Source organism: Garra rufa, unplaced genomic scaffold, assembly GCF_049309525.1.
Source record: "Garra rufa unplaced genomic scaffold, GarRuf1.0 hap1_unplaced_002, whole genome shotgun sequence".
NCBI lineage: Eukaryota > Metazoa > Chordata > Actinopteri > Cypriniformes > Cyprinidae > Garra > Garra rufa.
The window spans coordinates 12,982,278-13,004,331 of NW_027394277.1; the positions used below are offsets into that span (position 1 = coordinate 12,982,278).

At 41.5% G+C, this 22,054-nt stretch overlaps 36 non-coding genes across 36 annotated transcripts; all 36 read right to left on the minus strand.

Annotated features, from left to right (window-relative positions):
* Positions 1-65: 65 nt before the first annotated feature.
* On the minus strand, positions 66-184 carry LOC141306370 (5S ribosomal RNA). Its single transcript, XR_012345329.1, has one exon. It is a non-coding gene; the product is annotated as a 5S ribosomal RNA (ribosomal RNA).
* Positions 185-937: 753 nt separating this feature from the next.
* On the minus strand, positions 938-1,056 carry LOC141306371 (5S ribosomal RNA). Its single transcript, XR_012345330.1, has one exon. It is a non-coding gene; the product is annotated as a 5S ribosomal RNA (ribosomal RNA).
* Positions 1,057-1,140: 84 nt separating this feature from the next.
* Positions 1,141-1,259, minus strand: LOC141307511 (5S ribosomal RNA). The gene has a single exon (XR_012346463.1). It is a non-coding gene; the product is annotated as a 5S ribosomal RNA (ribosomal RNA).
* A 754-nt stretch (positions 1,260-2,013) lies between these two features.
* Positions 2,014-2,132, minus strand: LOC141306372 (5S ribosomal RNA). The gene has a single exon (XR_012345332.1). It is a non-coding gene; the product is annotated as a 5S ribosomal RNA (ribosomal RNA).
* A 753-nt stretch (positions 2,133-2,885) lies between these two features.
* On the minus strand, positions 2,886-3,004 carry LOC141306373 (5S ribosomal RNA). The gene has a single exon (XR_012345333.1). It is a non-coding gene; the product is annotated as a 5S ribosomal RNA (ribosomal RNA).
* Positions 3,005-3,757: 753 nt separating this feature from the next.
* Positions 3,758-3,876, minus strand: LOC141307131 (5S ribosomal RNA). Its single transcript, XR_012346085.1, has one exon. It is a non-coding gene; the product is annotated as a 5S ribosomal RNA (ribosomal RNA).
* Positions 3,877-3,960: 84 nt separating this feature from the next.
* On the minus strand, positions 3,961-4,079 carry LOC141306375 (5S ribosomal RNA). The gene has a single exon (XR_012345335.1). It is a non-coding gene; the product is annotated as a 5S ribosomal RNA (ribosomal RNA).
* Positions 4,080-4,832: 753 nt separating this feature from the next.
* On the minus strand, positions 4,833-4,951 carry LOC141306376 (5S ribosomal RNA). The gene has a single exon (XR_012345336.1). It is a non-coding gene; the product is annotated as a 5S ribosomal RNA (ribosomal RNA).
* A 753-nt stretch (positions 4,952-5,704) lies between these two features.
* Positions 5,705-5,823, minus strand: LOC141307067 (5S ribosomal RNA). The gene has a single exon (XR_012346022.1). It is a non-coding gene; the product is annotated as a 5S ribosomal RNA (ribosomal RNA).
* A 753-nt stretch (positions 5,824-6,576) lies between these two features.
* On the minus strand, positions 6,577-6,695 carry LOC141306378 (5S ribosomal RNA). Its single transcript, XR_012345337.1, has one exon. It is a non-coding gene; the product is annotated as a 5S ribosomal RNA (ribosomal RNA).
* Positions 6,696-6,779: 84 nt separating this feature from the next.
* LOC141307068 (5S ribosomal RNA) lies at positions 6,780-6,898 on the minus strand. The gene has a single exon (XR_012346023.1). It is a non-coding gene; the product is annotated as a 5S ribosomal RNA (ribosomal RNA).
* A 753-nt stretch (positions 6,899-7,651) lies between these two features.
* Positions 7,652-7,770, minus strand: LOC141306379 (5S ribosomal RNA). The gene has a single exon (XR_012345338.1). It is a non-coding gene; the product is annotated as a 5S ribosomal RNA (ribosomal RNA).
* Positions 7,771-7,854: 84 nt separating this feature from the next.
* On the minus strand, positions 7,855-7,973 carry LOC141306380 (5S ribosomal RNA). The gene has a single exon (XR_012345339.1). It is a non-coding gene; the product is annotated as a 5S ribosomal RNA (ribosomal RNA).
* Positions 7,974-8,726: 753 nt separating this feature from the next.
* On the minus strand, positions 8,727-8,845 carry LOC141306381 (5S ribosomal RNA). Its single transcript, XR_012345340.1, has one exon. It is a non-coding gene; the product is annotated as a 5S ribosomal RNA (ribosomal RNA).
* Positions 8,846-9,598: 753 nt separating this feature from the next.
* Positions 9,599-9,717, minus strand: LOC141306382 (5S ribosomal RNA). The gene has a single exon (XR_012345341.1). It is a non-coding gene; the product is annotated as a 5S ribosomal RNA (ribosomal RNA).
* An 84-nt stretch (positions 9,718-9,801) lies between these two features.
* LOC141306383 (5S ribosomal RNA) lies at positions 9,802-9,920 on the minus strand. Its single transcript, XR_012345343.1, has one exon. It is a non-coding gene; the product is annotated as a 5S ribosomal RNA (ribosomal RNA).
* Positions 9,921-10,673: 753 nt separating this feature from the next.
* LOC141307132 (5S ribosomal RNA) lies at positions 10,674-10,792 on the minus strand. Its single transcript, XR_012346086.1, has one exon. It is a non-coding gene; the product is annotated as a 5S ribosomal RNA (ribosomal RNA).
* Positions 10,793-10,876: 84 nt separating this feature from the next.
* Positions 10,877-10,995, minus strand: LOC141306384 (5S ribosomal RNA). The gene has a single exon (XR_012345344.1). It is a non-coding gene; the product is annotated as a 5S ribosomal RNA (ribosomal RNA).
* Positions 10,996-11,748: 753 nt separating this feature from the next.
* Positions 11,749-11,867, minus strand: LOC141306385 (5S ribosomal RNA). Its single transcript, XR_012345345.1, has one exon. It is a non-coding gene; the product is annotated as a 5S ribosomal RNA (ribosomal RNA).
* Positions 11,868-12,620: 753 nt separating this feature from the next.
* LOC141306387 (5S ribosomal RNA) lies at positions 12,621-12,739 on the minus strand. The gene has a single exon (XR_012345347.1). It is a non-coding gene; the product is annotated as a 5S ribosomal RNA (ribosomal RNA).
* Positions 12,740-12,823: 84 nt separating this feature from the next.
* LOC141306389 (5S ribosomal RNA) lies at positions 12,824-12,942 on the minus strand. The gene has a single exon (XR_012345348.1). It is a non-coding gene; the product is annotated as a 5S ribosomal RNA (ribosomal RNA).
* Positions 12,943-13,695: 753 nt separating this feature from the next.
* Positions 13,696-13,814, minus strand: LOC141307069 (5S ribosomal RNA). The gene has a single exon (XR_012346025.1). It is a non-coding gene; the product is annotated as a 5S ribosomal RNA (ribosomal RNA).
* Positions 13,815-14,567: 753 nt separating this feature from the next.
* On the minus strand, positions 14,568-14,686 carry LOC141306390 (5S ribosomal RNA). The gene has a single exon (XR_012345349.1). It is a non-coding gene; the product is annotated as a 5S ribosomal RNA (ribosomal RNA).
* Positions 14,687-14,770: 84 nt separating this feature from the next.
* LOC141307070 (5S ribosomal RNA) lies at positions 14,771-14,889 on the minus strand. The gene has a single exon (XR_012346026.1). It is a non-coding gene; the product is annotated as a 5S ribosomal RNA (ribosomal RNA).
* Positions 14,890-15,642: 753 nt separating this feature from the next.
* LOC141306391 (5S ribosomal RNA) lies at positions 15,643-15,761 on the minus strand. Its single transcript, XR_012345350.1, has one exon. It is a non-coding gene; the product is annotated as a 5S ribosomal RNA (ribosomal RNA).
* Positions 15,762-15,845: 84 nt separating this feature from the next.
* On the minus strand, positions 15,846-15,964 carry LOC141306392 (5S ribosomal RNA). The gene has a single exon (XR_012345351.1). It is a non-coding gene; the product is annotated as a 5S ribosomal RNA (ribosomal RNA).
* Positions 15,965-16,048: 84 nt separating this feature from the next.
* On the minus strand, positions 16,049-16,167 carry LOC141306393 (5S ribosomal RNA). The gene has a single exon (XR_012345352.1). It is a non-coding gene; the product is annotated as a 5S ribosomal RNA (ribosomal RNA).
* A 753-nt stretch (positions 16,168-16,920) lies between these two features.
* Positions 16,921-17,039, minus strand: LOC141306394 (5S ribosomal RNA). Its single transcript, XR_012345354.1, has one exon. It is a non-coding gene; the product is annotated as a 5S ribosomal RNA (ribosomal RNA).
* Positions 17,040-17,792: 753 nt separating this feature from the next.
* On the minus strand, positions 17,793-17,911 carry LOC141306395 (5S ribosomal RNA). Its single transcript, XR_012345355.1, has one exon. It is a non-coding gene; the product is annotated as a 5S ribosomal RNA (ribosomal RNA).
* Positions 17,912-17,995: 84 nt separating this feature from the next.
* LOC141306396 (5S ribosomal RNA) lies at positions 17,996-18,114 on the minus strand. The gene has a single exon (XR_012345356.1). It is a non-coding gene; the product is annotated as a 5S ribosomal RNA (ribosomal RNA).
* A 753-nt stretch (positions 18,115-18,867) lies between these two features.
* LOC141306397 (5S ribosomal RNA) lies at positions 18,868-18,986 on the minus strand. Its single transcript, XR_012345357.1, has one exon. It is a non-coding gene; the product is annotated as a 5S ribosomal RNA (ribosomal RNA).
* An 84-nt stretch (positions 18,987-19,070) lies between these two features.
* LOC141306400 (5S ribosomal RNA) lies at positions 19,071-19,189 on the minus strand. Its single transcript, XR_012345359.1, has one exon. It is a non-coding gene; the product is annotated as a 5S ribosomal RNA (ribosomal RNA).
* Positions 19,190-19,942: 753 nt separating this feature from the next.
* On the minus strand, positions 19,943-20,061 carry LOC141306401 (5S ribosomal RNA). The gene has a single exon (XR_012345360.1). It is a non-coding gene; the product is annotated as a 5S ribosomal RNA (ribosomal RNA).
* An 84-nt stretch (positions 20,062-20,145) lies between these two features.
* On the minus strand, positions 20,146-20,264 carry LOC141306402 (5S ribosomal RNA). Its single transcript, XR_012345361.1, has one exon. It is a non-coding gene; the product is annotated as a 5S ribosomal RNA (ribosomal RNA).
* Positions 20,265-21,017: 753 nt separating this feature from the next.
* On the minus strand, positions 21,018-21,136 carry LOC141306403 (5S ribosomal RNA). Its single transcript, XR_012345362.1, has one exon. It is a non-coding gene; the product is annotated as a 5S ribosomal RNA (ribosomal RNA).
* A 753-nt stretch (positions 21,137-21,889) lies between these two features.
* On the minus strand, positions 21,890-22,008 carry LOC141306404 (5S ribosomal RNA). Its single transcript, XR_012345363.1, has one exon. It is a non-coding gene; the product is annotated as a 5S ribosomal RNA (ribosomal RNA).
* Between the last annotated feature and the right edge of the window lie 46 nt (positions 22,009-22,054).

Consider the following 22,054-nt stretch of genomic DNA (forward strand, 5'->3'; position numbering starts at 1 on the left):
GGGCTATTTAAAGATCAGCCTCCGTAAAAGCCAGCATATTATATAAATAGTGAAGAAAAGGCAAAAGCTTACAGCACCTGGTATTCCCAGGCGGTCTCCCATCCAAGTACTAAGCAGGCCCGACGCTGCTTAGCTTCCGAGATCAGACGAGATCGGGCGCTCTCAGCGCGGTATGGCCGTAAGCGAGGGCTGCTCCAAAAAGTGGGCTATTTAAAGATCAGCCTCCGTAAAAGCCAGCATATTATATAAATAGTGAAGAAAAGGCAAAAGCTTACAGCACCTGGTATTCCCAGGCGGTCTCCCATCCAAGTGTAACAATCGGCCTTATCAGCCGAGTTACAAGACTAAAATGGGATCAGATTTAACTGTGAGAGATGACTAGTGGTTAAAAGAATGAGACATAAAAGAAGATTGGTTTAAATAGATTTGGTTTATTTACAAGGTTCACATAAAAGACTTTAAAACAACACGATAAAACGAGGTAAACGCTGTTAAAAGAATACAGTTCATTTGTCCATACCCTAAAAACAGTCCAAGAATCCCAGTGTGTTGATAAGTCCAATGTGAGTGTCCACCGGTGTATATACAATCCACAGAAAGTGTAATCCAAAGTTTGCAGGTGGTGAATGGAAAGGTGAGCTCTAAAATTAGCAACTCCTCAATCCAACAGTTTGGTGACTGTCCTTTGTTTGTCATGCTGCTCTCTTATACAGTTGTACTTCCTGCTTCCTGTCATGTGTCTAGTCACATGGCAGGCCAACCATCCATTTTTTAAAGACACACACTCACTTAAAATGTTAAGAGTAATAAAATGGCCTAAAAAACATGTAAAACACTTAAAACTCTATAATACATTTAAATGATTGTAATAAATAGAGCGGTAAAACACGTCTTTCTAAAAGCCAGCATATTATATAAATAGTGAAGAAAAGGCAAAAGCTTACAGCACCTGGTATTCCCAGGCGGTCTCCCATCCAAGTACTAAGCAGGCCCGACGCTGCTTAGCTTCCGAGATCAGACGAGATCGGGCGCTCTCAGCGCGGTATGGCCGTAAGCGAGGGCTGCTCCAAAAAGTGGGCTATTTAAAGATCAGCCTCCGTAAAAGCCAGCATATTATATAAATAGTGAAGAAAAGGCAAAAGCTTACAGCACCTGGTATTCCCAGGCGGTCTCCCATCCAAGTGCTAAGCAGGCCCGACGCTGCTTAGCTTCCGAGATCAGACGAGATCGGGCGCTCTCAGCGCGGTATGGCCGTAAGCGAGGGCTGCTCCAAAAAGTGGGCTATTTAAAGATCAGCCTCCGTAAAAGCCAGCATATTATATAAATAGTGAAGAAAAGGCAAAAGCTTACAGCACCTGGTATTCCCAGGCGGTCTCCCATCCAAGTGTAACAATCGGCCTTATCAGCCGAGTTACAAGACTAAAATGGGGTCAGATTTAACTGTGAGAGATGACTAGTGGTTAAAAGAATGAGACATAAAAGAAGATTGGTTTAAATAGATTTGGTTTATTTACAAGGTTAACATAAAAGACTTTAAAACAACACGATAAAACGAGGTAAACGCTGTTAAAAGAATACAGTTCATTTGTCCATACCCTAAAAACAGTCCAAGAATCCCAGTGTGTTGATAAGTCCAATGTGAGTGTCCACCGGTGTATATACAATCCACAGAAAGTGTAATCCAAAGTTTGCAGGTGGTGAATGGAAAGGTGAGCTCTAAAATTAGCAACTCCTCAATCCAACAGTTTGGTGACTGTCCTTTGTTTGTCATGCTGCTCTCTTATACAGTTGTACTTCCTGCTTCCTGTCATGTGTCTAGTCACATGGCAGGCCAACCATCCATTTTTTAAAGACACACACTCACTTAAAATGTTAAGAGTAATAAAATGGCCTAAAAAAACATGTAAAACACTTAAAACTCTATAATACATTTAAATGATTGTAATAAATAGAGCGGTAAAACACGTCTTTCTAAAAGCCAGCATATTATATAAATAGTGAAGAAAAGGCAAAAGCTTACAGCACCTGGTATTCCCAGGCGGTCTCCCATCCAAGTACTAAGCAGGCCCGACGCTGCTTAGCTTCCGAGATCAGACGAGATCGGGCGCTCTCAGCGCGGTATGGCCGTAAGCGAGGGCTGCTCCAAAAAGTGGGCTATTTAAAGATCAGCCTCCGTAAAAGCCAGCATATTATATAAATAGTGAAGAAAAGGCAAAAGCTTACAGCACCTGGTATTCCCAGGCGGTCTCCCATCCAAGTGTAACAATCGGCCTTATCAGCCGAGTTACAAGACTAAAATGGGATCAGATTTAACTGTGAGAGATGACTAGTGGTTAAAAGAATGAGACATAAAAGAAGATTGGTTTAAATAGATTTGGTTTATTTACAAGGTTCACATAAAAGACTTTAAAACAACACGATAAAACGAGGTAAACGCTGTTAAAAGAATACAGTTCATTTGTCCATACCCTAAAAACAGTCCAAGAATCCCAGTGTGTTGATAAGTCCAATGTGAGTGTCCACCGGTGTATATACAATCCACAGAAAGTGTAATCCAAAGTTTGCAGGTGGTGAATGGAAAGGTGAGCTCTAAAATTAGCAACTCCTCAATCCAACAGTTTGGTGACTGTCCTTTGTTTGTCATGCTGCTCTCTTATACAGTTGTACTTCCTGCTTCCTGTCATGTGTCTAGTCACATGGCAGGCCAACCATCCATTTTTTAAAGACACACACTCACTTAAAATGTTAAGAGTAATAAAATGGCCTAAAAAACATGTAAAACACTTAAAACTCTATAATACATTTAAATGATTGTAATAAATAGAGCGGTAAAACACGTCTTTCTAAAAGCCAGCATATTATATAAATAGTGAAGAAAAGGCAAAAGCTTACAGCACCTGGTATTCCCAGGCGGTCTCCCATCCAAGTACTAAGCAGGCCCGACGCTGCTTAGCTTCCGAGATCAGACGAGATCGGGCGCTCTCAGCGCGGTATGGCCGTAAGCGAGGGCTGCTCCAAAAAGTGGGCTATTTAAAGATCAGCCTCCGTAAAAGCCAGCATATTATATAAATAGTGAAGAAAAGGCAAAAGCTTACAGCACCTGGTAATCCCAGGCGGTCTCCCATCCAAGTGTAACAATCGGCCTTATCAGCCGAGTTACAAGACTAAAATGGGGTCAGATTTAACTGTGAGAGATGACTAGTGGTTAAAAGAATGAGACATAAAAGAAGATTGGTTTAAATAGATTTGGTTTATTTACAAGGTTCACATAAAAGACTTTAAAACAACACGATAAAACGAGGTAAACGCTGTTAAAAGAATACAGTTCATTTGTCCATACCCTAAAAACAGTCCAAGAATCCCAGTGTGTTGATAAGTCCAATGTGAGTGTCCACCGGTGTATATACAATCCACAGAAAGTGTAATCCAAAGTTTGCAGGTGGTGAATGGAAAGGTGAGCTCTAAAATTAGCAACTCCTCAATCCAACAGTTTGGTGACTGTCCTTTGTTTGTCATGCTGCTCTCTTATACAGTTGTACTTCCTGCTTCCTGTCATGTGTCTAGTCACATGGCAGGCCAACCATCCATTTTTTAAAGACACACACTCACTTAAAATGTTAAGAGTAATAAAATGGCCTAAAAAACATGTAAAACACTTAAAACTCTATAATACATTTAAATGATTGTAATAAATAGAGCGGTAAAACACGTCTTTCTAAAAGCCAGCATATTATATAAATAGTGAAGAAAAGGCAAAAGCTTACAGCACCTGGTATTCCCAGGCGGTCTCCCATCCAAGTACTAAGCAGGCCCGACCCTGCTTAGCTTCCGAGATCAGACGAGATCGGGCGCTCTCAGCGCGGTATGGCCGTAAGCGAGGGCTGCTCCAAAAAGTGGGCTATTTAAAGATCAGCCTCCGTAAAAGCCAGCATATTATATAAATAGTGAAGAAAAGGCAAAAGCTTACAGCACCTGGTATTCCCAGGCGGTCTCCCATCCAAGTACTAAGCAGGCCCGACGCTGCTTAGCTTCCGAGATCAGACGAGATCGGGCGCTCTCAGCGCGGTATGGCCGTAAGCGAGGGCTGCTCCAAAAAGTGGGCTATTTAAAGATCAGCCTCCGTAAAAGCCAGCATATTATATAAATAGTGAAGAAAAGGCAAAAGCTTACAGCACCTGGTATTCCCAGGCGGTCTCCCATCCAAGTGTAACAATCGGCCTTATCAGCCGAGTTACAAGACTAAAATGGGATCAGATTTAACTGTGAGAGATGACTAGTGGTTAAAAGAATGAGACATAAAAGAAGATTGGTTTAAATAGATTTGGTTTATTTACAAGGTTCACATAAAAGACTTTAAAACAACACGATAAAACGAGGTAAACGCTGTTAAAAGAATACAGTTCATTTGTCCATACCCTAAAAACAGTCCAAGAATCCCAGTGTGTTGATAAGTCCAATGTGAGTGTCCACCGGTGTATATACAATCCACAGAAAGTGTAATCCAAAGTTTGCAGGTGGTGAATGGAAAGGTGAGCTCTAAAATTAGCAACTCCTCAATCCAACAGTTTGGTGACTGTCCTTTGTTTGTCATGCTGCTCTCTTATACAGTTGTACTTCCTGCTTCCTGTCATGTGTCTAGTCACATGGCAGGCCAACCATCCATTTTTTAAAGACACACACTCACTTAAAATGTTAAGAGTAATAAAATGGCCTAAAAAACATGTAAAACACTTAAAACTCTATAATACATTTAAATGATTGTAATAAATAGAGCGGTAAAACACGTCTTTCTAAAAGCCAGCATATTATATAAATAGTGAAGAAAAGGCAAAAGCTTACAGCACCTGGTATTCCCAGGCGGTCTCCCATCCAAGTACTAAGCAGGCCCGACGCTGCTTAGCTTCCGAGATCAGACGAGATCGGGCGCTCTCAGCGCGGTATGGCCGTAAGCGAGGGCTGCTCCAAAAAGTGGGCTATTTAAAGATCAGCCTCCGTAAAAGCCAGCATATTATATAAATAGTGAAGAAAAGGCAAAAGCTTACAGCACCTGGTAATCCCAGGCGGTCTCCCATCCAAGTGTAACAATCGGCCTTATCAGCCGAGTTACAAGACTAAAATGGGGTCAGATTTAACTGTGAGAGATGACTAGTGGTTAAAAGAATGAGACATAAAAGAAGATTGGTTTAAATAGATTTGGTTTATTTACAAGGTTCACATAAAAGACTTTAAAACAACACGATAAAACGAGGTAAACGCTGTTAAAAGAATACAGTTCATTTGTCCATACCCTAAAAACAGTCCAAGAATCCCAGTGTGTTGATAAGTCCAATGTGAGTGTCCACCGGTGTATATACAATCCACAGAAAGTGTAATCCAAAGTTTGCAGGTGGTGAATGGAAAGGTGAGCTCTAAAATTAGCAACTCCTTAATCCAACAGTTTGGTGACTGTCCTTTGTTTGTCATGCTGCTCTCTTATACAGTTGTACTTCCTGCTTCCTGTCATGTGTCTAGTCACATGGCAGGCCAACCATCCATTTTTTAAAGACACACACTCACTTAAAATGTTAAGAGTAATAAAATGGCCTAAAAAACATGTAAAACACTTAAAACTCTATAATACATTTAAATGATTGTAATAAATAGAGCGGTAAAACACGTCTTTCTAAAAGCCAGCATATTATATAAATAGTGAAGAAAAGGCAAAAGCTTACAGCACCTGGTATTCCCAGGCGGTCTCCCATCCAAGTACTAAGCAGGCCCGACGCTGCTTAGCTTCCGAGATCAGACGAGATCGGGCGCTCTCAGCGCAGTATGGCCGTAAGCGAGGGCTGCTCCAAAAAGTGGGCTATTTAAAGATCAGCCTCCGTAAAAGCCAGCATATTATATAAATAGTGAAGAAAAGGCAAAAGCTTACAGCACCTGGTAATCCCAGGCGGTCTCCCATCCAAGTGTAACAATCGGCCTTATCAGCCGAGTTACAAGACTAAAATGGGGTCAGATTTAACTGTGAGAGATGACTAGTGGTTAAAAGAATGAGACATAAAAGAAGATTGGTTTAAATAGATTTGGTTTATTTACAAGGTTCACATAAAAGACTTTAAAACAACACGATAAAACGAGGTAAACGCTGTTAAAAGAATACAGTTCATTTGTCCATACCCTAAAAACAGTCCAAGAATCCCAGTGTGTTGATAAGTCCAATGTGAGTGTCCACCGGTGTATATACAATCCACAGAAAGTGTAATCCAAAGTTTGCAGGTGGTGAATGGAAAGGTGAGCTCTAAAATTAGCAACTCCTCAATCCAACAGTTTGGTGACTGTCCTTTGTTTGTCATGCTGCTCTCTTATACAGTTGTACTTCCTGCTTCCTGTCATGTGTCTAGTCACATGGCAGGCCAACCATCCATTTTTTAAAGACACACACTCACTTAAAATGTTAAGAGTAATAAAATGGCCTAAAAAACATGTAAAACACTTAAAACTCTATAATACATTTAAATGATTGTAATAAATAGAGCGGTAAAACACGTCTTTCTAAAAGCCAGCATATTATATAAATAGTGAAGAAAAGGCAAAAGCTTACAGCACCTGGTATTCCCAGGCGGTCTCCCATCCAAGTACTAAGCAGGCCCGACGCTGCTTAGCTTCCGAGATCAGACGAGATCGGGCGCTCTCAGCGCGGTATGGCCGTAAGCGAGGGCTGCTCCAAAAAGTGGGCTATTTAAAGATCAGCCTCCGTAAAAGCCAGCATATTATATAAATAGTGAAGAAAAGGCAAAAGCTTACAGCACCTGGTATTCCCAGGCGGTCTCCCATCCAAGTACTAAGCAGGCCCGACGCTGCTTAGCTTCCGAGATCAGACGAGATCGGGCGCTCTCAGCGCAGTATGGCCGTAAGCGAGGGCTGCTCCAAAAAGTGGGCTATTTAAAGATCAGCCTCCGTAAAAGCCAGCATATTATATAAATAGTGAAGAAAAGGCAAAAGCTTACAGCACCTGGTATTCCCAGGCGGTCTCCCATCCAAGTGTAACAATCGGCCTTATCAGCCGAGTTACAAGACTAAAATGGGATCAGATTTAACTGTGAGAGATGACTAGTGGTTAAAAGAATGAGACATAAAAGAAGATTGGTTTAAATAGATTTGGTTTATTTACAAGGTTCACATAAAAGACTTTAAAACAACACGATAAAACGAGGTAAACGCTGTTAAAAGAATACAGTTCATTTGTCCATACCCTAAAAACAGTCCAAGAATCCCAGTGTGTTGATAAGTCCAATGTGAGTGTCCACCGGTGTATATACAATCCACAGAAAGTGTAATCCAAAGTTTGCAGGTGGTGAATGGAAAGGTGAGCTCTAAAATTAGCAACTCCTCAATCCAACAGTTTGGTGACTGTCCTTTGTTTGTCATGCTGCTCTCTTATACAGTTGTACTTCCTGCTTCCTGTCATGTGTCTAGTCACATGGCAGGCCAACCATCCATTTTTTAAAGACACACACTCACTTAAAATGTTAAGAGTAATAAAATGGCCTAAAAAACATGTAAAACACTTAAAACTCTATAATACATTTAAATGATTGTAATAAATAGAGCGGTAAAACACGTCTTTCTAAAAGCCAGCATATTATATAAATAGTGAAGAAAAGGCAAAAGCTTACAGCACCTGGTATTCCCAGGCGGTCTCCCATCCAAGTACTAAGCAGGCCCGACGCTGCTTAGCTTCCGAGATCAGACGAGATCGGGCGCTCTCAGCGCGGTATGGCCGTAAGCGAGGGCTGCTCCAAAAAGTGGGCTATTTAAAGATCAGCCTCCGTAAAAGCCAGCATATTATATAAATAGTGAAGAAAAGGCAAAAGCTTACAGCACCTGGTATTCCCAGGCGGTCTCCCATCCAAGTACTAAGCAGGCCCGACGCTGCTTAGCTTCCGAGATCAGACGAGATCGGGCGCTCTCAGCGCGGTATGGCCGTAAGCGAGGGCTGCTCCAAAAAGTGGGCTATTTAAAGATCAGCCTCCGTAAAAGCCAGCATATTATATAAATAGTGAAGAAAAGGCAAAAGCTTACAGCACCTGGTATTCCCAGGCGGTCTCCCATCCAAGTGTAACAATCGGCCTTATCAGCCGAGTTACAAGACTAAAATGGGGTCAGATTTAACTGTGAGAGATGACTAGTGGTTAAAAGAATGAGACATAAAAGAAGATTGGTTTAAATAGATTTGGTTTATTTACAAGGTTAACATAAAAGACTTTAAAACAACACGATAAAACGAGGTAAACGCTGTTAAAAGAATACAGTTCATTTGTCCATACCCTAAAAACAGTCCAAGAATCCCAGTGTGTTGATAAGTCCAATGTGAGTGTCCACCGGTGTATATACAATCCACAGAAAGTGTAATCCAAAGTTTGCAGGTGGTGAATGGAAAGGTGAGCTCTAAAATTAGCAACTCCTCAATCCAACAGTTTGGTGACTGTCCTTTGTTTGTCATGCTGCTCTCTTATACAGTTGTACTTCCTGCTTCCTGTCATGTGTCTAGTCACATGGCAGGCCAACCATCCATTTTTTAAAGACACACACTCACTTAAAATGTTAAGAGTAATAAAATGGCCTAAAAAACATGTAAAACACTTAAAACTCTATAATACATTTAAATGATTGTAATAAATAGAGCGGTAAAACACGTCTTTCTAAAAGCCAGCATATTATATAAATAGTGAAGAAAAGGCAAAAGCTTACAGCACCTGGTATTCCCAGGCGGTCTCCCATCCAAGTACTAAGCAGGCCCGACGCTGCTTAGCTTCCGAGATCAGACGAGATCGGGCGCTCTCAGCGCGGTATGGCCGTAAGCGAGGGCTGCTCCAAAAAGTGGGCTATTTAAAGATCAGCCTCCGTAAAAGCCAGCATATTATATAAATAGTGAAGAAAAGGCAAAAGCTTACAGCACCTGGTAATCCCAGGCGGTCTCCCATCCAAGTGTAACAATCGGCCTTATCAGCCGAGTTACAAGACTAAAATGGGGTCAGATTTAACTGTGAGAGATGACTAGTGGTTAAAAGAATGAGACATAAAAGAAGATTGGTTTAAATAGATTTGGTTTATTTACAAGGTTCACATAAAAGACTTTAAAACAACACGATAAAACGAGGTAAACGCTGTTAAAAGAATACAGTTCATTTGTCCATACCCTAAAAACAGTCCAAGAATCCCAGTGTGTTGATAAGTCCAATGTGAGTGTCCACCGGTGTATATACAATCCACAGAAAGTGTAATCCAAAGTTTGCAGGTGGTGAATGGAAAGGTGAGCTCTAAAATTAGCAACTCCTTAATCCAACAGTTTGGTGACTGTCCTTTGTTTGTCATGCTGCTCTCTTATACAGTTGTACTTCCTGCTTCCTGTCATGTGTCTAGTCACATGGCAGGCCAACCATCCATTTTTTAAAGACACACACTCACTTAAAATGTTAAGAGTAATAAAATGGCCTAAAAAACATGTAAAACACTTAAAACTCTATAATACATTTAAATGATTGTAATAAATAGAGCGGTAAAACACGTCTTTCTAAAAGCCAGCATATTATATAAATAGTGAAGAAAAGGCAAAAGCTTACAGCACCTGGTATTCCCAGGCGGTCTCCCATCCAAGTACTAAGCAGGCCCGACGCTGCTTAGCTTCCGAGATCAGACGAGATCGGGCGCTCTCAGCGCGGTATGGCCGTAAGCGAGGGCTGCTCCAAAAAGTGGGCTATTTAAAGATCAGCCTCCGTAAAAGCCAGCATATTATATAAATAGTGAAGAAAAGGCAAAAGCTTACAGCACCTGGTATTCCCAGGCGGTCTCCCATCCAAGTACTAAGCAGGCCCGACGCTGCTTAGCTTCCGAGATCAGACGAGATCGGGCGCTCTCAGCGCGGTATGGCCGTAAGCGAGGGCTGCTCCAAAAAGTGGGCTATTTAAAGATCAGCCTCCGTAAAAGCCAGCATATTATATAAATAGTGAAGAAAAGGCAAAAGCTTACAGCACCTGGTATTCCCAGGCGGTCTCCCATCCAAGTGTAACAATCGGCCTTATCAGCCGAGTTACAAGACTAAAATGGGATCAGATTTAACTGTGAGAGATGACTAGTGGTTAAAAGAATGAGACATAAAAGAAGATTGGTTTAAATAGATTTGGTTTATTTACAAGGTTCACATAAAAGACTTTAAAACAACACGATAAAACGAGGTAAACGCTGTTAAAAGAATACAGTTCATTTGTCCATACCCTAAAAACAGTCCAAGAATCCCAGTGTGTTGATAAGTCCAATGTGAGTGTCCACCGGTGTATATACAATCCACAGAAAGTGTAATCCAAAGTTTGCAGGTGGTGAATGGAAAGGTGAGCTCTAAAATTAGCAACTCCTCAATCCAACAGTTTGGTGACTGTCCTTTGTTTGTCATGCTGCTCTCTTATACAGTTGTACTTCCTGCTTCCTGTCATGTGTCTAGTCACATGGCAGGCCAACCATCCATTTTTTAAAGACACACACTCACTTAAAATGTTAAGAGTAATAAAATGGCCTAAAAAACATGTAAAACACTTAAAACTCTATAATACATTTAAATGATTGTAATAAATAGAGCGGTAAAACACGTCTTTCTAAAAGCCAGCATATTATATAAATAGTGAAGAAAAGGCAAAAGCTTACAGCACCTGGTATTCCCAGGCGGTCTCCCATCCAAGTACTAAGCAGGCCCGACCCTGCTTAGCTTCCGAGATCAGACGAGATCGGGCGCTCTCAGCGCGGTATGGCCGTAAGCGAGGGCTGCTCCAAAAAGTGGGCTATTTAAAGATCAGCCTCCGTAAAAGCCAGCATATTATATAAATAGTGAAGAAAAGGCAAAAGCTTACAGCACCTGGTATTCCCAGGCGGTCTCCCATCCAAGTACTAAGCAGGCCCGACGCTGCTTAGCTTCCGAGATCAGACGAGATCGGGCGCTCTCAGCGCGGTATGGCCGTAAGCGAGGGCTGCTCCAAAAAGTGGGCTATTTAAAGATCAGCCTCCGTAAAAGCCAGCATATTATATAAATAGTGAAGAAAAGGCAAAAGCTTACAGCACCTGGTATTCCCAGGCGGTCTCCCATCCAAGTGTAACAATCGGCCTTATCAGCCGAGTTACAAGACTAAAATGGGATCAGATTTAACTGTGAGAGATGACTAGTGGTTAAAAGAATGAGACATAAAAGAAGATTGGTTTAAATAGATTTGGTTTATTTACAAGGTTCACATAAAAGACTTTAAAACAACACGATAAAACGAGGTAAACGCTGTTAAAAGAATACAGTTCATTTGTCCATACCCTAAAAACAGTCCAAGAATCCCAGTGTGTTGATAAGTCCAATGTGAGTGTCCACCGGTGTATATACAATCCACAGAAAGTGTAATCCAAAGTTTGCAGGTGGTGAATGGAAAGGTGAGCTCTAAAATTAGCAACTCCTCAATCCAACAGTTTGGTGACTGTCCTTTGTTTGTCATGCTGCTCTCTTATACAGTTGTACTTCCTGCTTCCTGTCATGTGTCTAGTCACATGGCAGGCCAACCATCCATTTTTTAAAGACACACACTCACTTAAAATGTTAAGAGTAATAAAATGGCCTAAAAAACATGTAAAACACTTAAAACTCTATAATACATTTAAATGATTGTAATAAATAGAGCGGTAAAACACGTCTTTCTAAAAGCCAGCATATTATATAAATAGTGAAGAAAAGGCAAAAGCTTACAGCACCTGGTATTCCCAGGCGGTCTCCCATCCAAGTACTAAGCAGGCCCGACGCTGCTTAGCTTCCGAGATCAGACGAGATCGGGCGCTCTCAGCGCGGTATGGCCGTAAGCGAGGGCTGCTCCAAAAAGTGGGCTATTTAAAGATCAGCCTCCGTAAAAGCCAGCATATTATATAAATAGTGAAGAAAAGGCAAAAGCTTACAGCACCTGGTAATCCCAGGCGGTCTCCCATCCAAGTGTAACAATCGGCCTTATCAGCCGAGTTACAAGACTAAAATGGGGTCAGATTTAACTGTGAGAGATGACTAGTGGTTAAAAGAATGAGACATAAAAGAAGATTGGTTTAAATAGATTTGGTTTATTTACAAGGTTCACATAAAAGACTTTAAAACAACACGATAAAACGAGGTAAACGCTGTTAAAAGAATACAGTTCATTTGTCCATACCCTAAAAACAGTCCAAGAATCCCAGTGTGTTGATAAGTCCAATGTGAGTGTCCACCGGTGTATATACAATCCACAGAAAGTGTAATCCAAAGTTTGCAGGTGGTGAATGGAAAGGTGAGCTCTAAAATTAGCAACTCCTTAATCCAACAGTTTGGTGACTGTCCTTTGTTTGTCATGCTGCTCTCTTATACAGTTGTACTTCCTGCTTCCTGTCATGTGTCTAGTCACATGGCAGGCCAACCATCCATTTTTTAAAGACACACACTCACTTAAAATGTTAAGAGTAATAAAATGGCCTAAAAAACATGTAAAACACTTAAAACTCTATAATACATTTAAATGATTGTAATAAATAGAGCGGTAAAACACGTCTTTCTAAAAGCCAGCATATTATATAAATAGTGAAGAAAAGGCAAAAGCTTACAGCACCTGGTATTCCCAGGCGGTCTCCCATCCAAGTACTAAGCAGGCCCGACGCTGCTTAGCTTCCGAGATCAGACGAGATCGGGCGCTCTCAGCGCGGTATGGCCGTAAGCGAGGGCTGCTCCAAAAAGTGGGCTATTTAAAGATCAGCCTCCGTAAAAGCCAGCATATTATATAAATAGTGAAGAAAAGGCAAAAGCTTACAGCACCTGGTATTCCCAGGCGGTCTCCCATCCAAGTACTAAGCAGGCCCGACGCTGCTTAGCTTCCGAGATCAGACGAGATCGGGCGCTCTCAGCGCGGTATGGCCGTAAGCGAGGGCTGCTCCAAAAAGTGGGCTATTTAAAGATCAGCCTCCGTAAAAGCCAGCATATTATATAAATAGTGAAGAAAAGGCAAAAGCTTACAGCACCTGGTAATCCCAGGCGGTCTCCCATCCAAGTGTAACAATCGGCCTTATCAGCCGAGTTACAAGACTAAAATGGGGTCAGATTTAACTGTGAGAGATGACTAGTGGTTAAAAGAATGAGACATAAAAGAAGATTGGTTTAAATAGATTTGGTTTATTTACAAGGTTCACATAAAAGACTTTAAAACAACACGATAAAACGAGGTAAACGCTGTTAAAAGAATACAGTTCATTTGTCCATACCCTAAAAACAGTCCAAGAATCCCAGTGTGTTGATAAGTCCAATGTGAGTGTCCACCGGTGTATATACAATCCACAGAAAGTGTAATCCAAAGTTTGCAGGTGGTGAATGGAAAGGTGAGCTCTAAAATTAGCAACTCCTTAATCCAACAGTTTGGTGACTGTCCTTTGTTTGTCATGCTGCTCTCTTATACAGTTGTACTTCCTGCTTCCTGTCATGTGTCTAGTCACATGGCAGGCCAACCATCCATTTTTTAAAGACACACACTCACTTAAAATGTTAAGAGTAATAAAATGGCCTAAAAAACATGTAAAACACTTAAAACTCTATAATACATTTAAATGATTGTAATAAATAGAGCGGTAAAACACGTCTTTCTAAAAGCCAGCATATTATATAAATAGTGAAGAAAAGGCAAAAGCTTACAGCACCTGGTATTCCCAGGCGGTCTCCCATCCAAGTACTAAGCAGGCCCGACGCTGCTTAGCTTCCGAGATCAGACGAGATCGGGCGCTCTCAGCGCAGTATGGCCGTAAGCGAGGGCTGCTCCAAAAAGTGGGCTATTTAAAGATCAGCCTCCGTAAAAGCCAGCATATTATATAAATAGTGAAGAAAAGGCAAAAGCTTACAGCACCTGGTAATCCCAGGCGGTCTCCCATCCAAGTGTAACAATCGGCCTTATCAGCCGAGTTACAAGACTAAAATGGGGTCAGATTTAACTGTGAGAGATGACTAGTGGTTAAAAGAATGAGACATAAAAGAAGATTGGTTTAAATAGATTTGGTTTATTTACAAGGTTCACATAAAAGACTTTAAAACAACACGATAAAACGAGGTAAACGCTGTTAAAAGAATACAGTTCATTTGTCCATACCCTAAAAACAGTCCAAGAATCCCAGTGTGTTGATAAGTCCAATGTGAGTGTCCACCGGTGTATATACAATCCACAGAAAGTGTAATCCAAAGTTTGCAGGTGGTGAATGGAAAGGTGAGCTCTAAAATTAGCAACTCCTCAATCCAACAGTTTGGTGACTGTCCTTTGTTTGTCATGCTGCTCTCTTATACAGTTGTACTTCCTGCTTCCTGTCATGTGTCTAGTCACATGGCAGGCCAACCATCCATTTTTTAAAGACACACACTCACTTAAAATGTTAAGAGTAATAAAATGGCCTAAAAAACATGTAAAACACTTAAAACTCTATAATACATTTAAATGATTGTAATAAATAGAGCGGTAAAACACGTCTTTCTAAAAGCCAGCATATTATATAAATAGTGAAGAAAAGGCAAAAGCTTACAGCACCTGGTATTCCCAGGCGGTCTCCCATCCAAGTACTAAGCAGGCCCGACGCTGCTTAGCTTCCGAGATCAGACGAGATCGGGCGCTCTCAGCGCGGTATGGCCGTAAGCGAGGGCTGCTCCAAAAAGTGGGCTATTTAAAGATCAGCCTCCGTAAAAGCCAGCATATTATATAAATAGTGAAGAAAAGGCAAAAGCTTACAGCACCTGGTATTCCCAGGCGGTCTCCCATCCAAGTACTAAGCAGGCCCGACGCTGCTTAGCTTCCGAGATCAGACGAGATCGGGCGCTCTCAGCGCAGTATGGCCGTAAGCGAGGGCTGCTCCAAAAAGTGGGCTATTTAAAGATCAGCCTCCGTAAAAGCCAGCATATTATATAAATAGTGAAGAAAAGGCAAAAGCTTACAGCACCTGGTATTCCCAGGCGGTCTCCCATCCAAGTGTAACAATCGGCCTTATCAGCCGAGTTACAAGACTAAAATGGGATCAGATTTAACTGTGAGAGATGACTAGTGGTTAAAAGAATGAGACATAAAAGAAGATTGGTTTAAATAGATTTGGTTTATTTACAAGGTTCACATAAAAGACTTTAAAACAACACGATAAAACGAGGTAAACGCTGTTAAAAGAATACAGTTCATTTGTCCATACCCTAAAAACAGTCCAAGAATCCCAGTGTGTTGATAAGTCCAATGTGAGTGTCCACCGGTGTATATACAATCCACAGAAAGTGTAATCCAAAGTTTGCAGGTGGTGAATGGAAAGGTGAGCTCTAAAATTAGCAACTCCTCAATCCAACAGTTTGGTGACTGTCCTTTGTTTGTCATGCTGCTCTCTTATACAGTTGTACTTCCTGCTTCCTGTCATGTGTCTAGTCACATGGCAGGCCAACCATCCATTTTTTAAAGACACACACTCACTTAAAATGTTAAGAGTAATAAAATGGCCTAAAAAACATGTAAAACACTTAAAACTCTATAATACATTTAAATGATTGTAATAAATAGAGCGGTAAAACACGTCTTTCTAAAAGCCAGCATATTATATAAATAGTGAAGAAAAGGCAAAAGCTTACAGCACCTGGTATTCCCAGGCGGTCTCCCATCCAAGTACTAAGCAGGCCCGACGCTGCTTAGCTTCCGAGATCAGACGAGATCGGGCGCTCTCAGCGCGGTATGGCCGTAAGCGAGGGCTGCTCCAAAAAGTGGGCTATTTAAAGATCAGCCTCCGTAAAAGCCAGCATATTATATAAATAGTGAAGAAAAGGCAAAAGCTTACAGCACCTGGTATTCCCAGGCGGTCTCCCATCCAAGTACTAAGCAGGCCCGACGCTGCTTAGCTTCCGAGATCAGACGAGATCGGGCGCTCTCAGCGCGGTATGGCCGTAAGCGAGGGCTGCTCCAAAAAGTGGGCTATTTAAAGATCAGCCTCCGTAAAAGCCAGCATATTATATAAATAGTGAAGAAAAGGCAAAAGCTTACAGCACCTGGTATTCCCAGGCGGTCTCCCATCCAAGTACTAAGCAGGCCCGACGCTGCTTAGCTTCCGAGATCAGACGAGATCGGGCGCTCTCAGCGCGGTATGGCCGTAAGCGAGGGCTGCTCCAAAAAGTGGGCTATTTAAAGATCAGCCTCCGTAAAAGCCAGCATATTATATAAATAGTGAAGAAAAGGCAAAAGCTTACAGCACCTGGTATTCCCAGGCGGTCTCCCATCCAAGTGTAACAATCGGCCTTATCAGCCGAGTTACAAGACTAAAATGGGATCAGATTTAACTGTGAGAGATGACTAGTGGTTAAAAGAATGAGACATAAAAGAAGATTGGTTTAAATAGATTTGGTTTATTTACAAGGTTCACATAAAAGACTTTAAAACAACACGATAAAACGAGGTAAACGCTGTTAAAAGAATACAGTTCATTTGTCCATACCCTAAAAACAGTCCAAGAATCCCAGTGTGTTGATAAGTCCAATGTGAGTGTCCACCGGTGTATATACAATCCACAGAAAGTGTAATCCAAAGTTTGCAGGTGGTGAATGGAAAGGTGAGCTCTAAAATTAGCAACTCCTCAATCCAACAGTTTGGTGACTGTCCTTTGTTTGTCATGCTGCTCTCTTATACAGTTGTACTTCCTGCTTCCTGTCATGTGTCTAGTCACATGGCAGGCCAACCATCCATTTTTTAAAGACACACACTCACTTAAAATGTTAAGAGTAATAAAATGGCCTAAAAAACATGTAAAACACTTAAAACTCTATAATACATTTAAATGATTGTAATAAATAGAGCGGTAAAACACGTCTTTCTAAAAGCCAGCATATTATATAAATAGTGAAGAAAAGGCAAAAGCTTACAGCACCTGGTATTCCCAGGCGGTCTCCCATCCAAGTACTAAGCAGGCCCGACGCTGCTTAGCTTCCGAGATCAGACGAGATCGGGCGCTCTCAGCGCGGTATGGCCGTAAGCGAGGGCTGCTCCAAAAAGTGGGCTATTTAAAGATCAGCCTCCGTAAAAGCCAGCATATTATATAAATAGTGAAGAAAAGGCAAAAGCTTACAGCACCTGGTAATCCCAGGCGGTCTCCCATCCAAGTGTAACAATCGGCCTTATCAGCCGAGTTACAAGACTAAAATGGGGTCAGATTTAACTGTGAGAGATGACTAGTGGTTAAAAGAATGAGACATAAAAGAAGATTGGTTTAAATAGATTTGGTTTATTTACAAGGTTCACATAAAAGACTTTAAAACAACACGATAAAACGAGGTAAACGCTGTTAAAAGAATACAGTTCATTTGTCCATACCCTAAAAACAGTCCAAGAATCCCAGTGTGTTGATAAGTCCAATGTGAGTGTCCACCGGTGTATATACAATCCACAGAAAGTGTAATCCAAAGTTTGCAGGTGGTGAATGGAAAGGTGAGCTCTAAAATTAGCAACTCCTCAATCCAACAGTTTGGTGACTGTCCTTTGTTTGTCATGCTGCTCTCTTATACAGTTGTACTTCCTGCTTCCTGTCATGTGTCTAGTCACATGGCAGGCCAACCATCCATTTTTTAAAGACACACACTCACTTAAAATGTTAAGAGTAATAAAATGGCCTAAAAAACATGTAAAACACTTAAAACTCTATAATACATTTAAATGATTGTAATAAATAGAGCGGTAAAACACGTCTTTCTAAAAGCCAGCATATTATATAAATAGTGAAGAAAAGGCAAAAGCTTACAGCACCTGGTATTCCCAGGCGGTCTCCCATCCAAGTACTAAGCAGGCCCGACGCTGCTTAGCTTCCGAGATCAGACGAGATCGGGCGCTCTCAGCGCGGTATGGCCGTAAGCGAGGGCTGCTCCAAAAAGTGGGCTATTTAAAGATCAGCCTCCGTAAAAGCCAGCATATTATATAAATAGTGAAGAAAAGGCAAAAGCTTACAGCACCTGGTATTCCCAGGCGGTCTCCCATCCAAGTACTAAGCAGGCCCGACGCTGCTTAGCTTCCGAGATCAGACGAGATCGGGCGCTCTCAGCGCGGTATGGCCGTAAGCGAGGGCTGCTCCAAAAAGTGGGCTATTTAAAGATCAGCCTCCGTAAAAGCCAGCATATTATATAAATAGTGAAGAAAAGGCAAAAGCTTACAGCACCTGGTAATCCCAGGCGGTCTCCCATCCAAGTGTAACAATCGGCCTTATCAGCCGAGTTACAAGACTAAAATGGGGTCAGATTTAACTGTGAGAGATGACTAGTGGTTAAAAGAATGAGACATAAAAGAAGATTGGTTTAAATAGATTTGGTTTATTTACAAGGTTCACATAAAAGACTTTAAAACAACACGATAAAACGAGGTAAACGCTGTTAAAAGAATACAGTTCATTTGTCCATACCCTAAAAACAGTCCAAGAATCCCAGTGTGTTGATAAGTCCAATGTGAGTGTCCACCGGTGTATATACAATCCACAGAAAGTGTAATCCAAAGTTTGCAGGTGGTGAATGGAAAGGTGAGCTCTAAAATTAGCAACTCCTCAATCCAACAGTTTGGTGACTGTCCTTTGTTTGTCATGCTGCTCTCTTATACAGTTGTACTTCCTGCTTCCTGTCATGTGTCTAGTCACATGGCAGGCCAACCATCCATTTTTTAAAGACACACACTCACTTAAAATGTTAAGAGTAATAAAATGGCCTAAAAAACATGTAAAACACTTAAAACTCTATAATACATTTAAATGATTGTAATAAATAGAGCGGTAAAACACGTCTTTCTAAAAGCCAGCATATTATATAAATAGTGAAGAAAAGGCAAAAGCTTACAGCACCTGGTATTCCCAGGCGGTCTCCCATCCAAGTACTAAGCAGGCCCGACGCTGCTTAGCTTCCGAGATCAGACGAGATCGGGCGCTCTCAGCGCGGTATGGCCGTAAGCGAGGGCTGCTCCAAAAAGTGGGCTATTTAAAGATCAGCCTCCGTAAAAGCCAGCATATTATATAAATAGTGAAGAAAAGGCAAAAGCTTACAGCACCTGGTATTCCCAGGCGGTCTCCCATCCAAGTACTAAGCAGGCCCGACGCTGCTTAGCTTCCGAGATCAGACGAGATCGGGCGCTCTCAGCGCGGTATGGCCGTAAGCGAGGGCTGCTCCAAAAAGTGGGCTATTTAAAGATCAGCCTCCGTAAAAGCCAGCATATTATATAAATAGTGAAGAAAAGGCAAAAGCTTACAGCACCTGGTATTCCCAGGCGGTCTCCCATCCAAGTGTAACAATCGGCCTTATCAGCCGAGTTACAAGACTAAAATGGGATCAGATTTAACTGTGAGAGATGACTAGTGGTTAAAAGAATGAGACATAAAAGAAGATTGGTTTAAATAGATTTGGTTTATTTACAAGGTTCACATAAAAGACTTTAAAACAACACGATAAAACGAGGTAAACGCTGTTAAAAGAATACAGTTCATTTGTCCATACCCTAAAAACAGTCCAAGAATCCCAGTGTGTTGATAAGTCCAATGTGAGTGTCCACCGGTGTATATACAATCCACAGAAAGTGTAATCCAAAGTTTGCAGGTGGTGAATGGAAAGGTGAGCTCTAAAATTAGCAACTCCTCAATCCAACAGTTTGGTGACTGTCCTTTGTTTGTCATGCTGCTCTCTTATACAGTTGTACTTCCTGCTTCCTGTCATGTGTCTAGTCACATGGCAGGCCAACCATCCATTTTTTAAAGACACACACTCACTTAAAATGTTAAGAGTAATAAAATGGCCTAAAAAACATGTAAAACACTTAAAACTCTATAATACATTTAAATGATTGTAATAAATAGAGCGGTAAAACACGTCTTTCTAAAAGCCAGCATATTATATAAATAGTGAAGAAAAGGCAAAAGCTTACAGCACCTGGTATTCCCAGGCGGTCTCCCATCCAAGTACTAAGCAGGCCCGACGCTGCTTAGCTTCCGAGATCAGACGAGATCGGGCGCTCTCAGCGCGGTATGGCCGTAAGCGAGGGCTGCTCCAAAAAGTGGGCTATTTAAAGATCAGCCTCCGTAAAAGCCAGCATATTATATAAATAGTGAAGAAAAGGCAAAAGCTTACAGCACCTGGTATTCCCAGGCGGTCTCCCATCCAAGTACTAAGCAGGCCCGACGCTGCTTAGCTTCCGAGATCAGACGAGATCGGGCGCTCTCAGCGCGGTATGGCCGTAAGCGAGGGCTGCTCCAAAAAGTGGGCTATTTAAAGATCAGCCTCCGTAAAAGCCAGCATATTATATAAATAGTGAAGAAAAGGCAAAAGCTTACAGCACCTGGTATTCCCAGGCGGTCTCCCATCCAAGTGTAACAATCGGCCTTATCAGCCGAGTTACAAGACTAAAATGGGATCAGATTTAACTGTGAGAGATGACTAGTGGTTAAAAGAATGAGACATAAAAGAAGATTGGTTTAAATAGATTTGGTTTATTTACAAGGTTCACATAAAAGACTTTAAAACAACACGATAAAACGAGGTAAACGCTGTTAAAAGAATACAGTTCATTTGTCCATACCCTAAAAACAGTCCAAGAATCCCAGTGTGTTGATAAGTCCAATGTGAGTGTCCACCGGTGTATATACAATCCACAGAAAGTGTAATCCAAAGTTTGCAGGTGGTGAATGGAAAGGTGAGCTCTAAAATTAGCAACTCCTCAATCCAACAGTTTGGTGACTGTCCTTTGTTTGTCATGCTGCTCTCTTATACAGTTGTACTTCCTGCTTCCTGTCATGTGTCTAGTCACATGGCAGGCCAACCATCCATTTTTTAAAGACACACACTCACTTAAAATGTTAAGAGTAATAAAATGGCCTAAAAAACATGTAAAACACTTAAAACTCTATAATACATTTAAATGATTGTAATAAATAGAGCGGTAAAACACGTCTTTCTAAAAGCCAGCATATTATATAAATAGTGAAGAAAAGGCAAAAGCTTACAGCACCTGGTATTCCCAGGCGGTCTCCCATCCAAGTACTAAGCAGGCCCGACGCTGCTTAGCTTCCGAGATCAGACGAGATCGGGCGCTCTCAGCGCGGTATGGCCGTAAGCGAGGGCTGCTCCAAAAAGTGGGCTATTTAAAGATCAGCCTCCGTAAAAGCCAGCATATTATATAAATAGTGAAGAAAAGGCAAAAGCTTACAGCACCTGGTAATCCCAGGCGGTCTCCCATCCAAGTGTAACAATCGGCCTTATCAGCCGAGTTACAAGACTAAAATGGGGTCAGATTTAACTGTGAGAGATGACTAGTGGTTAAAAGAATGAGACATAAAAGAAGATTGGTTTAAATAGATTTGGTTTATTTACAAGGTTCACATAAAAGACTTTAAAACAACACGATAAAACGAGGTAAACGCTGTTAAAAGAATACAGTTCATTTGTCCATACCCTAAAAACAGTCCAAGAATCCCAGTGTGTTGATAAGTCCAATGTGAGTGTCCACCGGTGTATATACAATCCACAGAAAGTGTAATCCAAAGTTTGCAGGTGGTGAATGGAAAGGTGAGCTCTAAAATTAGCAACTCCTTAATCCAACAGTTTGGTGACTGTCCTTTGTTTGTCATGCTGCTCTCTTATACAGTTGTACTTCCTGCTTCCTGTCATGTGTCTAGTCACATGGCAGGCCAACCATCCATTTTTTAAAGACACACACTCACTTAAAATGTTAAGAGTAATAAAATGGCCTAAAAAACATGTAAAACACTTAAAACTCTATAATACATTTAAATGATTGTAATAAATAGAGCGGTAAAACACGTCTTTCTAAAAGCCAGCATATTATATAAATAGTGAAGAAAAGGCAAAAGCTTACAGCACCTGGTATTCCCAGGCGGTCTCCCATCCAAGTACTAAGCAGGCCCGACGCTGCTTAGCTTCCGAGATCAGACGAGATCGGGCGCTCTCAGCGCGGTATGGCCGTAAGCGAGGGCTGCTCCAAAAAGTGGGCTATTTAAAGATCAGCCTCCGTAA